The sequence below is a fragment of the Malus domestica genome, chromosome 11 (assembly GCF_042453785.1).
Source record: "Malus domestica chromosome 11, GDT2T_hap1".
Classification (NCBI taxonomy): domain Eukaryota; kingdom Viridiplantae; phylum Streptophyta; class Magnoliopsida; order Rosales; family Rosaceae; genus Malus; species Malus domestica.
Genome location: NC_091671.1, coordinates 21,602,908 through 21,613,861, shown reverse-complemented (window position 1 = coordinate 21,613,861; position 10,954 = coordinate 21,602,908).

The following is a 10,954-nucleotide window of genomic DNA, read 5'->3' as shown; positions in this document are numbered from 1 at the left end:
TGATCTAGACTTGAGACCAAGGATGGACCACCTCCAAGCCCTTTGCTCCTTGAACTCCTTGAGCCTAGCCTCCCTCCTTGCCTCCTCCACTTTGTTGGTAAGAGTGCTCCAAGGTTCTCCTTTAGTCTCCAAAGGAGAAGACCTCTAAAGATCCACACCCACTAGTGTAGTGAGATGGATGGAGGAATAACCAAAAGGGTGAAAAATTGTTAGCTAAAACACCCTCAAGGTGGCCGGCCTTTGTGTAGTTTTAGAGAGATATATCTTTTGCCTCTTTGATGTTTTAAACACACAAAAACCCTAAGGAATAAATCTCTATAAAGTTCCTTATATAGACAAAAAAAACCTAGTCAACAACTTAACTAAATATCTCTCCCAAACCCTTTAAGTGGCCGGCCCTTTAGTGTTTGGTTTGGGCTTTGGGCTTTTATTATTTCAAGTCATCCTATGCTTGAATAAAAGCCCAATGGGTTTAGGCCCAATGGGCCCAATAAAACCCGAACATTTCTTTAAGCCCAAAACGATCTTTATCGCTTTTATGATTTCTTTAGACTTTCTAAATTAATCACAACACTTAATTAATCCAATTAATTATTCCTTCATCCATTAATTACTCACTACAATAGTGTGTCGGTGTACAATCATTTTAGGTTCTAATTAGCAAGGCAGTGAGGTGATTGGCATCAATCCAATTGATTATATTTAATTCAATCACTTAGTGAATTAAAACTTCCTTTTAATTCACCTTCTTCTTTGATGACTACATTTAATCATCTAGAAGAACTCACAAGCTATGAGTGACATCTAACCATATGTCATAGCTACCCAAGCTAATGTAGAAGTTGTTCGGAGAACCTATTCAGTTGGAATTACAATGTAATTCGATCCTTCTCTAAAACAATACTCTCAATCACATTACTAGGGTATGGATATATTATGTCAAACCCCTAATGTGATTATTCCTTCTTATATGATTCTATTGAGTCGTATAGGAACGCTTTCCTTTATTACGCTCGATACTTCGGCCGAAGATTCCCGAATCATATCTTAAAGTATTCTTCCTCTCTTATCGAGGATTAGAGATTCCTTGTTGCGCATACACTTGCCTTCATGACTAAGTGGCTTAAGCCCAATTATGCCGTGGACACCCGCGAATGGGGAGACTTTGACATAATCAAAGATTAAGTACTTAACCACAAGACAACGACGATGCCTCAGGTCAAAGGATTACTTACATTATTACAACCATTAGAGTTACTTGCTTGACATGTGAGTAGACCTCCATGCAAGTACTCTCGTTCGATTGTGTTCAGTGAACTCATTCCCTTAATGAGCACCTACATACTTGTCTTAGTGTCACCACACGAATGGGAGGAGACTTTCCATCCTTCCAATTGAAGCAGACACAGTATGTACCGGTCTAAGCATTGTCAGTATCCCTCCGACAATCCAATGACCAGGAACCTTTTTGGACATTATGGTTATGTGAAGAAGGTCTCTGTAATCTAACATCATTAGATTACTTCTTCAATCGATCCATTGTCCATGGATACACTATTTAGGACATATATCGTTTGTTGAGATAGTCCTAATTAGTATCTTTGCCTTTTGATGTATAAGAGTCATCTATACATCGATTTATTTGTCCTGAAAGGTTTCTTCCAAAGATTGACTTTCAGGGCATATTTCCAACAATCTCCCACTTGCACTGAAGTCAATCACTAGTGTATCTTATACATGCTAGTTGAGAGAGCTTATGCTCGTAGGTTAACTCGGTTATGTATTAATCCCTTTTATTATTTAAAAGGGATTTACTTATCAAATGTTTCCAAAACATTTGATGATGTCTCTTTCTTGTGTTCGAATACTTTGATGAGACCTTGATTCCATGGCTTGAGCTATCGCCCCATTACGTCGTAGTATCCTACTAACGACCTTATGGTTTGGATTCAATCATTGGTTCTATAAGAACCCCTTCATTCAAAACACCTTTTGAAGCAGTTTCTAAACCAATATATCGTCATATATTTCGTTTGTATACCTTATACAAACTTTGCTCCAATGTTGAGACCATTGTAGTACAATACTAACAATCATTCATATGATTAGTACTTCATCCATTATGAAGTTCCATTTGTTAAAATGGTTTATTTTTCACTTTGGTTAATAACCTAAGTGAATGCACGCTTCTAGAGTCCCACTCTGATGTTTCTTTCTTAAAGGCAATAATACTCTGTCAGTTGCTTTGGTTCTGATCCTGGGATTTAGTAATATCTTATAGTGACAACCCCTGTGGTTCTTCACTTTTGGATATCTACTTCACAAGTCCATATATGTGTCCCTTTTGTGATTTTGTGACATATTCATTATAAGGGTTATGAAAGTGTTTTTCTATTACATAGAAAAATGCTTTCTTAAATCCACAACATTTGAGATTTAATTCCCATATAACATTATTGAGATAGCCTTGCTATATCAATAAGCCCAATTTCAAGTCTATACTTCAAAATTGACCATGTCATTTTTTGTCATTTCTCGAGTAACATCTATGTTTTATCAAGTCTATCGAATAGACTTTATTCACATCTTGTTGCTCAAATTATGACATCACTCCCACTGGCCTTGTTGTAACTTAGCATTCATTCAAAATAACAATTATATTTTCTTGATTTGAATGCATATTGCTCCCACTAACTTAAATGAATCACACACAAAAGAATTCCTTCTTAAGTAATTCCATTTGAAATGTGTGACTTGTTTCATTAAGTCTATTCATTTAAATTATATGGTGTCATACACCATACTTCAAGTTTTAGTCATACTAAGACCTATAATGTAGTCATATAAGAATTATCCAAGTCTTTAGTGGAAGCATGGCTCCTACTAAGGATATAGAAACTCAACCATTCCTTCTAGGTGGTTGATATAATTCTTTATTAAAACTACATAGAGCAATATTATTACATGAGATGTTGAATTTGGATTGTCTTGTTGTTAAACCATATGTTGTGACTCATTTTGAAACTATTTCCCTTTTGTTTCATCAACTTGTCCATATGCTTAGTTATTTAGCTTGTTCTCATAAAAGAGAATGATGGACAACTCCCAACATATAACCATTTTATGCTAGGTTGACAAAACCAACATTCAAAGACTATTCTTTAGAATGTCACACAACATAGAATTTTAACGTTTGAAGAGCTTGAGTCTTTTAACAATTAAAATTAAAAACTCTTAATAATAGTCGAGTACTATTATTCTTTAGACAACTATAAACCAATCATATTCAAGTTTATATCCATTTTCACACCTCCCACTATTTCTCATGACTTTAATGAGAAATCATTTCATACATTCAAAATGTATAAAAGTGGAGTATATTGGTAGAAGACATTGTGTAGTAGCTTTAAAACATTTCAAGCTTATTTGTTTCAATCTTCACTAAGTTTAATGTCTTGTTATTTAAGTGACTAAAGTCTTTAAACATTTTATAGATTTAGACACTTCTTTCTTGGTTTAATCACTAACACAATTGACATTTTAAAACAATTTCAAGAATGCGCAATTAGTTGTTCAAAACTACTAATTGAATCAAGAGTGATCTTGATCATTGTGTTTGAAGTGACAACCATATAAGAAACGTTTTTCTTATAACTTATATCATTATAATGTGATCTTCCTCTTCTTCAAGAAAGGATTCTCTAGACTTTTGTCAATTCATATAGAACTCATAGGTAGACAAATGGAACCAAATCTAAAGATTCATTGTATCCTTTTATGTCCTACATGTGAGATCTATCCATAATTGATAAATCTAAAGTTTGGTTTATCACATTACAATAAGTGATATAAATCTTGTATCTCAACTAGGATACATCAAGACATTTATTCAATTCATAACACTACTTTAAGGAAATAATATATTAGAAGGTATTCATCACATTACATTAATATGATAATTCAAACATTCATAATGTTTAATACAAAAAGTATTAGCTCTATACATTTAGAGACTAATCTAAATACCTTTATACATTTAGGCACTAAATAGTGGTCTTCCATCATATGAAGCCACATTATAAGTTCTTAACAAAATAAGAAAGTTTAAAGACAATCTTTAAATGCCTAACAAACTTCCTAAGTAGTAAGCAAAAAACATAGTGGCCGAACACTTCTCCACATTTTCCTTGCTTGTCCTTCTTCTACTTGGCTTCTCCACCTATATACAATTATACAAGTGATTAGCTCTTTATATCAAATATAAATATTTAGAAGATCTAACAATTAGAATTGAAGATAAGAACATAAACCATACCTTGTGGCTTGTGATCGGATCATATTTATATATATTTTTACTTCAAATTCACTTGTCTTTTCTTAGTTAGTTCCTTATATTTTGAGCTATTTACGTTATTTTTGTGTTTATAGGATTTGTTTATGCAAAGAAAATAAAAATGGCACAAATGAGTTTTAAATAATAAATTCATCGAAAATTGCTTTAGTCGTTCTCATTTTGTCATGGGTTATTGGTAGAATTATGTCACGGATTATAGGTCATGGAAGTTAGGCTAAATTTATTAGGTATGCATTAGAAATTATATGGCATTAGAAATTATATGATATATCTAAAATTGAAGTGTTTTGCAGTTGGTGAGTAAAGAAAAGAAACATAAAGAAGCTGCCTTTGCAGCTGGAACAAATGGAAAAAAAGGGATCCAAGAGACAGCAAAACGTGAAAGAATAAAATAAGGGAAGCTGCCTTTGGGCAGTGGAAAAATAAGAAGAAAAAGGAGAATCCAAGGCATGAGACACGGGGGAATAATAGTGGAACAAAAAGAATGGCAGAAAATAAAGATAGACTTGCGGAGAGAGGAGCTGCCTTTGGGCAGCGTGGAAAACCAGCGGAAAAGAGGAGGGGGGAGGAGAAAACCAAGAAGAAAACAGAATAAAAAAAAATAAAAGAAAGGCAGACTGCTGCCTTGCGGCAGCAGAAAACCGAAGGGGGACAGAAGTCAGAGACAGAAAAGCAGTAGAGGGGGGCTGTCTTTGCAGCTCAGAGGAGAGACTGTAGGCGCAGGAAATAATAGGAGGGCAGTGCAGGAACAGAAGAAAAGGCTGCCTTTGGGCAGCGTGAAGTGTGAGAAGGCAGGGAAGAAGCACAGCCAGCGCAGCGGAAATGGGGAGGACGCCAGTGAAGAAAGCAGCAAGCTGCTCTCTCTCTCTTTCGGTTTAATCTTTCCAAACTTCTCTTTTATTTCTGTTTTAATAATGTGTAAATAAACTTATTTTGGCTAGAGGTTAATTCAAAGCCATGAATATATTTGTAATATGAATTGATTACCTTCGGTTGTGATTTCATAAGTTGTGATTTCAATTTACTTATCCGTTCGTATAAAAACTGATTTGTGTATGTTGGTTGAGAGTGCACGCTTAATTTACATGCATGAATTTGATGCTAGAATATAAGTGAATTTCACCTAATCGTTATGAACTTATTTTCACAAGTAGTAAAGGTTGCTAGTCACAATCACGTTAAGTAAATTCTTGGCAAGAGTATCATGCTTTTTCATAGTTACGAATGCCTCGTCAATGCTTATAGTTTTCACAAAGTTTAATGATCTTTGATTGTATCTCTATTGTGCTTTTCACGTAGGGGACTTTTGAAGAATGTTTTGAATTGTTGTATGCGTTTTTCCGTCCAATTCAATAACTTAAGGAAAACTTGAAGATTAAAAAAGTGCTGTTCACGGTTAATCTGGAGTATTGAGATTCACAATTTATTGAAAGAACAACTGAAAATCAATTTAAGTTGCATATGTGTCATGTGTGGAGAATAACCCTCTAGCTAGTCCGTCATTTATCATTTCACCTTAATTTCATGTTTTTGTCAATTCTGTAATTTAATTAAGTTTAATTTACTTTTCATCAAAACCAAACACCCATCCATTATTAAATTATATTATTTATTTAGTTTTCTTTATTGTTAGTCTTTTAATTTAATTTCCGTCCATTTCAGTTCCTAGTGTTTAATTTAATTGTTTTCATTATTTTGAGTCATTTTAAGTGTGTTTCGAGTTATTAGAGTTTTTAGCCTAGTTTTGTGTCCTTGAGTCTTATTTAATATTTTTAAGTTAATTTAATAGATTAGCAATCCCTCCTAATCCCCGGCCTAGAACGATACCCTACTTACATCTATACTACAATTGTCAAAAAGAGGGTTTAATTTTGTGTGTTAACTTATTTTACGCATCAAATTTTGGCGCCGTTGCCGGGGATTAGCAACTTTGCTAATCCTTTTATTTTTGTTTTTGTTTATGTTTATATTGGTGTTTGTGTATTTTACTTTTGATATTTGATTTATTTTTCTTTCTTTGATTTTAGGTTCAAATGGAGCCGAGGGAAATTTAAAGGAAAGATGCGTCCGGCTAAAGACGTTAAATCAAGCGCTTCTTGGGAGGCAACCCAAGCATTCAACGAAATGGAGACTTTGAAATCGCTAACCCAATCAGCTTTGCATTCTTCCACCCTTATCTTTACTGCTTTCATTTTGTTTTGTTTAGTTAGTTGTGTTATTTGGTTGATTTCTGTGAGTTTGTATTACTTAGTTTAAGTGTGGGGGAAGGTTAACCAAAGTCTCTTTACATTAATTTACATAAAAAAAAAAAATTAAATTAAAAAAAAAAAAAAAAGATAAAATTTAAAATTAATGATAAAAAAAAAAAAAAAAACAATTAAAAAATCAAAAAAAAAAAACATAAAATTAAAAAAAAAAAAAAAAAAATTAAAATTAAAATTTTACAATGATGTAAACTAATAGTATTCATTGGTCGGGTGGTGCTTCAGTAGTAGGCGGGGCTTCAGCAGTCGGCGGGGCCACAGAAGGAAGAGGCAGCAGAGGTTGATCAGTTGGAGCTTCACTACGCGGTGCCGCCCCAGAAGACGAAGGCAGATGCGGTTGGAACAAACCCACAAACCTCCGATGATCAAGTAAAATTTGACCATCGGTGTCCTGCATCTGGTCAATCTTCCTCTTCATGCTGGTGGCATAGCTGTGTGCGAGCTTGTGCAATTCCTTATTCTCATGCTGAGCCCTTTAATCTCTTGCTTGAGACTCTGTATTTCAGCCACCAAGGATTCAACGTGACGGGTTCGGGCATATAGGCGTTGGGCCATGTTGGATACGGAACCCGCACACTGCACACTGAGAGCCAGAGACTCCTTGACCGCCAATTCATCAGACCGCCTTGCGAGCAGTCTGTTATCTCTGGGAGTGACAAGGTTTCGGGCCACCACCGCAGCGGTCATGTCATTTTTCATCATCGAATCCCCCACGGTAAGGGGACCGGTAGGGGATATGAAGGATGGCCGCCATATGTTGTCTGGTGAAGGCGGAGCTGCCTCTTCACTAATGTTCAAGTCAAAACGACGATCAGAAGGGCCAGACATTTTTCAGAGGTGGTAAAGAAAGAAGAGAGTTGGACTGATCAAGATTAAACAAGTGCAAGATGGGAGTGTTTACAGGAGGGTACTCAAGTGTGTTGTGGAACAAAATTAACGCCTCTATAAAAAGAAGAAATCAAAGAGGCGCTCCTCAGAGAAGCGTCCTCTCGCAAATCGAAGAGTCGGGGCTCCTTTCTCAAAAGCCGGATTCTTTTCTCAAAAGAGAAGTTTCCGTTCTCAAAAGCCGGATTCTTTTCTCAAAAGAGGCGTTCATTTCTTAAAAGTTGGGCTTGCTCAGAAACCACGAGCCGAACCCCGGATTTCGCAAGATCAATTCGTCCAGACGTGTTGTCACCCGTCACACGCAAACTCAGCTCTGCGAAAATCACGGGCAGTCTGTCGAAGTGCCGATTCCAACCATCTGTCTCTCTCAGCCTAGTCAGCACTTGTCACATGCAACTGGCAGCTTTGCGGAAATTACGGGCAGCTTTGTCAGAAAGCGCGTAATTTGTATTCTTCACCCATCCACCGGCTGCCGACACTAAGTGAGAGAACAGTTCCGGTTGTGAAGATAAGTCCTATAAGTTTCTACCTTCGCCTTCCACAGCAAAAGCACACTCTCTCAGCACACCCTCTCAACACCTCTTCATCTCCGAAAATGCATTCCCAAAGAATCCTCTCGAGTCACTCTGTGTTCCTCATTCCTTGGGATACTCCTGCGAACAACCCATTCAAAGCAAAAGTATTTCATATCATAAAGGTTGAAAGCAAGAGTATCTCATATCATGCTTTCTCCATGTCCTTCTCCTTGTCTTTGTTTTCCGACAAGGAGAAAGAGAGCAATCAGCCAGCATTTGGTATCAATCTTCCAATCTGGAGCCAACTGCCTGGAACCCTTTCCTGATTGCTTACCTAGCCTTGCTCTCGAGTACTCATCTTCATCATTTTATGCTTTCTCTTCGTCTACCACATCTGTCTGGGGGACAGTAAGGGAAGTGAAAATGATACCTCGAAGCATGTGGAGACAATTCAGCTAGGGACAAGGAGAAAGAAAGCAAGAGGTGGGCACTTGGAAAGATTGAAGAAAGAAATAAGGACCAACACCTTTCCCTCGTGCCTGCCCGTTGTGCAGAAGAAACAAGCAGAGAAGAATGCAGCTTGCACAATCATCCCAGCGGAAGGAGTCCGAACTGAGGAACTAGAGAAGCTGCCACATCTGCTTGGAGAACAAATAAGGAACTGCAACATAACCAAAGAGCAAAGCTTCGCCGTACAATATCATCAAATCATCACTTGCAAGTAAAAAGCTAAGTGTCACCCTGTTCAAGAGGAACGCTGTGGAAAGTCAACAAGCACGACCAATGATTACTTATTAGTTTTATTCATTATCTTTTATCGTAATTTTCAATTTTTCGTTTGCAATTTTTTTTTTTAATTAATTTTCTTGCGTACTTAACTGAATTATTTCTTTTCTTTGCAGGAACTTTTGGTTATTTCCACCCTTGAAGTTGATTGCAGAATTTTATCTTGGGGGTCATCGCTTGATTTTACTGCAAACTAGGGAAGTTGTCAGTCCAATTGCTTTATTTTGTTTCTTATTATTTATTTATTTTATTTTATTTTTATTTGCATTATAGTGTTTTCTGACATTGGGGACAATGTCCAGTTTAAGTGTGGGGGTAGAAATCTCCAGAATTTCATTTGTTTCTGTGTTGTTGTTTTTTGTGTTCTTAATTAGTTTTGTTTTCTTTTAAAAATAAAAAATAAAAAAAAAAACTGCGTTGTTGTTTTTTGTGTTCTTAATTAGTTTTGTTTTCTTTTAAAAAAAAAATTTAAATTAAAAAAAAAAAAAATTCGGAAAATTTTAAAAAATCCAAAAATATTGTCTTGTTTCCCTTATTGTTCTGAATCAGATTTTTGTTAGTTTCCCGACCCAATGATATAATTGGATCAAAAATTTGAACCATGATCATCAAGAACTTAGTTAACATGTGTTTGGTGAAATTCCTAATTCTCTTGTTAGTTTTGTACATGTTTGACCATCTTTGAAAAACCAAATGCACATAGCCTTGTTAATGTGAAACTAAAGTATGACTTAAAGCTTCATATGTGAATTTAGTGACCATATACATCCTATGTGAGTTTTTGAGCCGATTGAAAGTGTGTGCATTTTTCATACACTCCTATTCTTTCATGTGTGATGAACTTATGTGAGATACATCTCTAGAACTTGCGTAACGATCTTTCGAAATGTTTGTCATCGATTGCATGAACTTGGAAATGATAGAGGCATTAGGTTTACCACTATGGCCCAAAGAACCATGTTTCCCAAAGAAAATTGATATCATTAGATTGCCAATTTGAGCCGTGTATGTTGAGCCTTTTATTTCTTATCACCAGATATGTCTACCCTTATACCTGAAACATTTTTCCTTACCCTTTCCAAGCGAGCAATGTGAGATTGTCTTATGAGAAATGTTTGTAAAGTACTTTGAAGGTGTTTGGCAAAAAAATAAGTGTGGGGGTATTTCATGTTTGTATTAAAAAAAAAAAAAAAAAAAAAAAAAAGAAAGAAAAAGAAAGATTGTATACGAAGAAAAGAAAAAAAAAATAATGTTTTTAAAGTTTCAGTTTAAGGGTGTGATTGGAGGTTTCAGAAGAATCGTTGGAAAGATTGAGTTCTTATAAATCTAAACAAAAGAATTGCTTGCAATGTAGCTTGGAACTTGTGTTTTCCTATTCTTTCGTTTCAATAACCCTATCCCTAAGCCTCATTACATCCAATAAAAGTCCTCTTGATTTAAGTTTTGCAATTATGATTGTGGAGATGAGATCTTTATGCAAGCTTATGGTAGAAATTTCACATTTGATTCTTTGAGCAAAACACATTAAAACTAAACACATGTGTGATTCAGTGCATATCCCGTGAGAAGGTCGCTAGTTTGCATATGATGATTTTAAAAATAAAAACTTGAAATTGCATTAGCATGGCTATCTCACACACTACACTTCAAGGATGATTCAAAGATTACTGCTAATATTTGAATTAGGAAGATGAACTTGGATTAACTTGTTTGGTGCTAGCTATGGTTCTTGATGATTTGTGTTCTCAAATGAAATTCTATGAGGGTCACATAGAGGGAAGCTAATGTTTTTCATGTTATTACTTTTTCATATTTTCTTTGTTTTGCTCGAGGACTAGCAAAAGTTAAGTGTGGGGGTATTTGATCGGATCATATTTATATATATTTTTACTTCAAATTCACTCGTCTTTTCTTAGTTAGTTCCTTATATTTTGAGCTATTTACGTTATTTTTGTGTTTATAGGATTTGTTTATGCAAAGAAAATAAAAATGGCACAAATGAGTTTTAAATAATAAATTCATCGAAAATTGCTTTAGTCGTTCTCATTTTGTCATGGGTTATTGGTAGAATTATGTCACGGATTATAGGTCATGGAAGTTAGGCTAAATTTATTAGGTATGCATTAGAAATTATATGGCATTAGAAATTA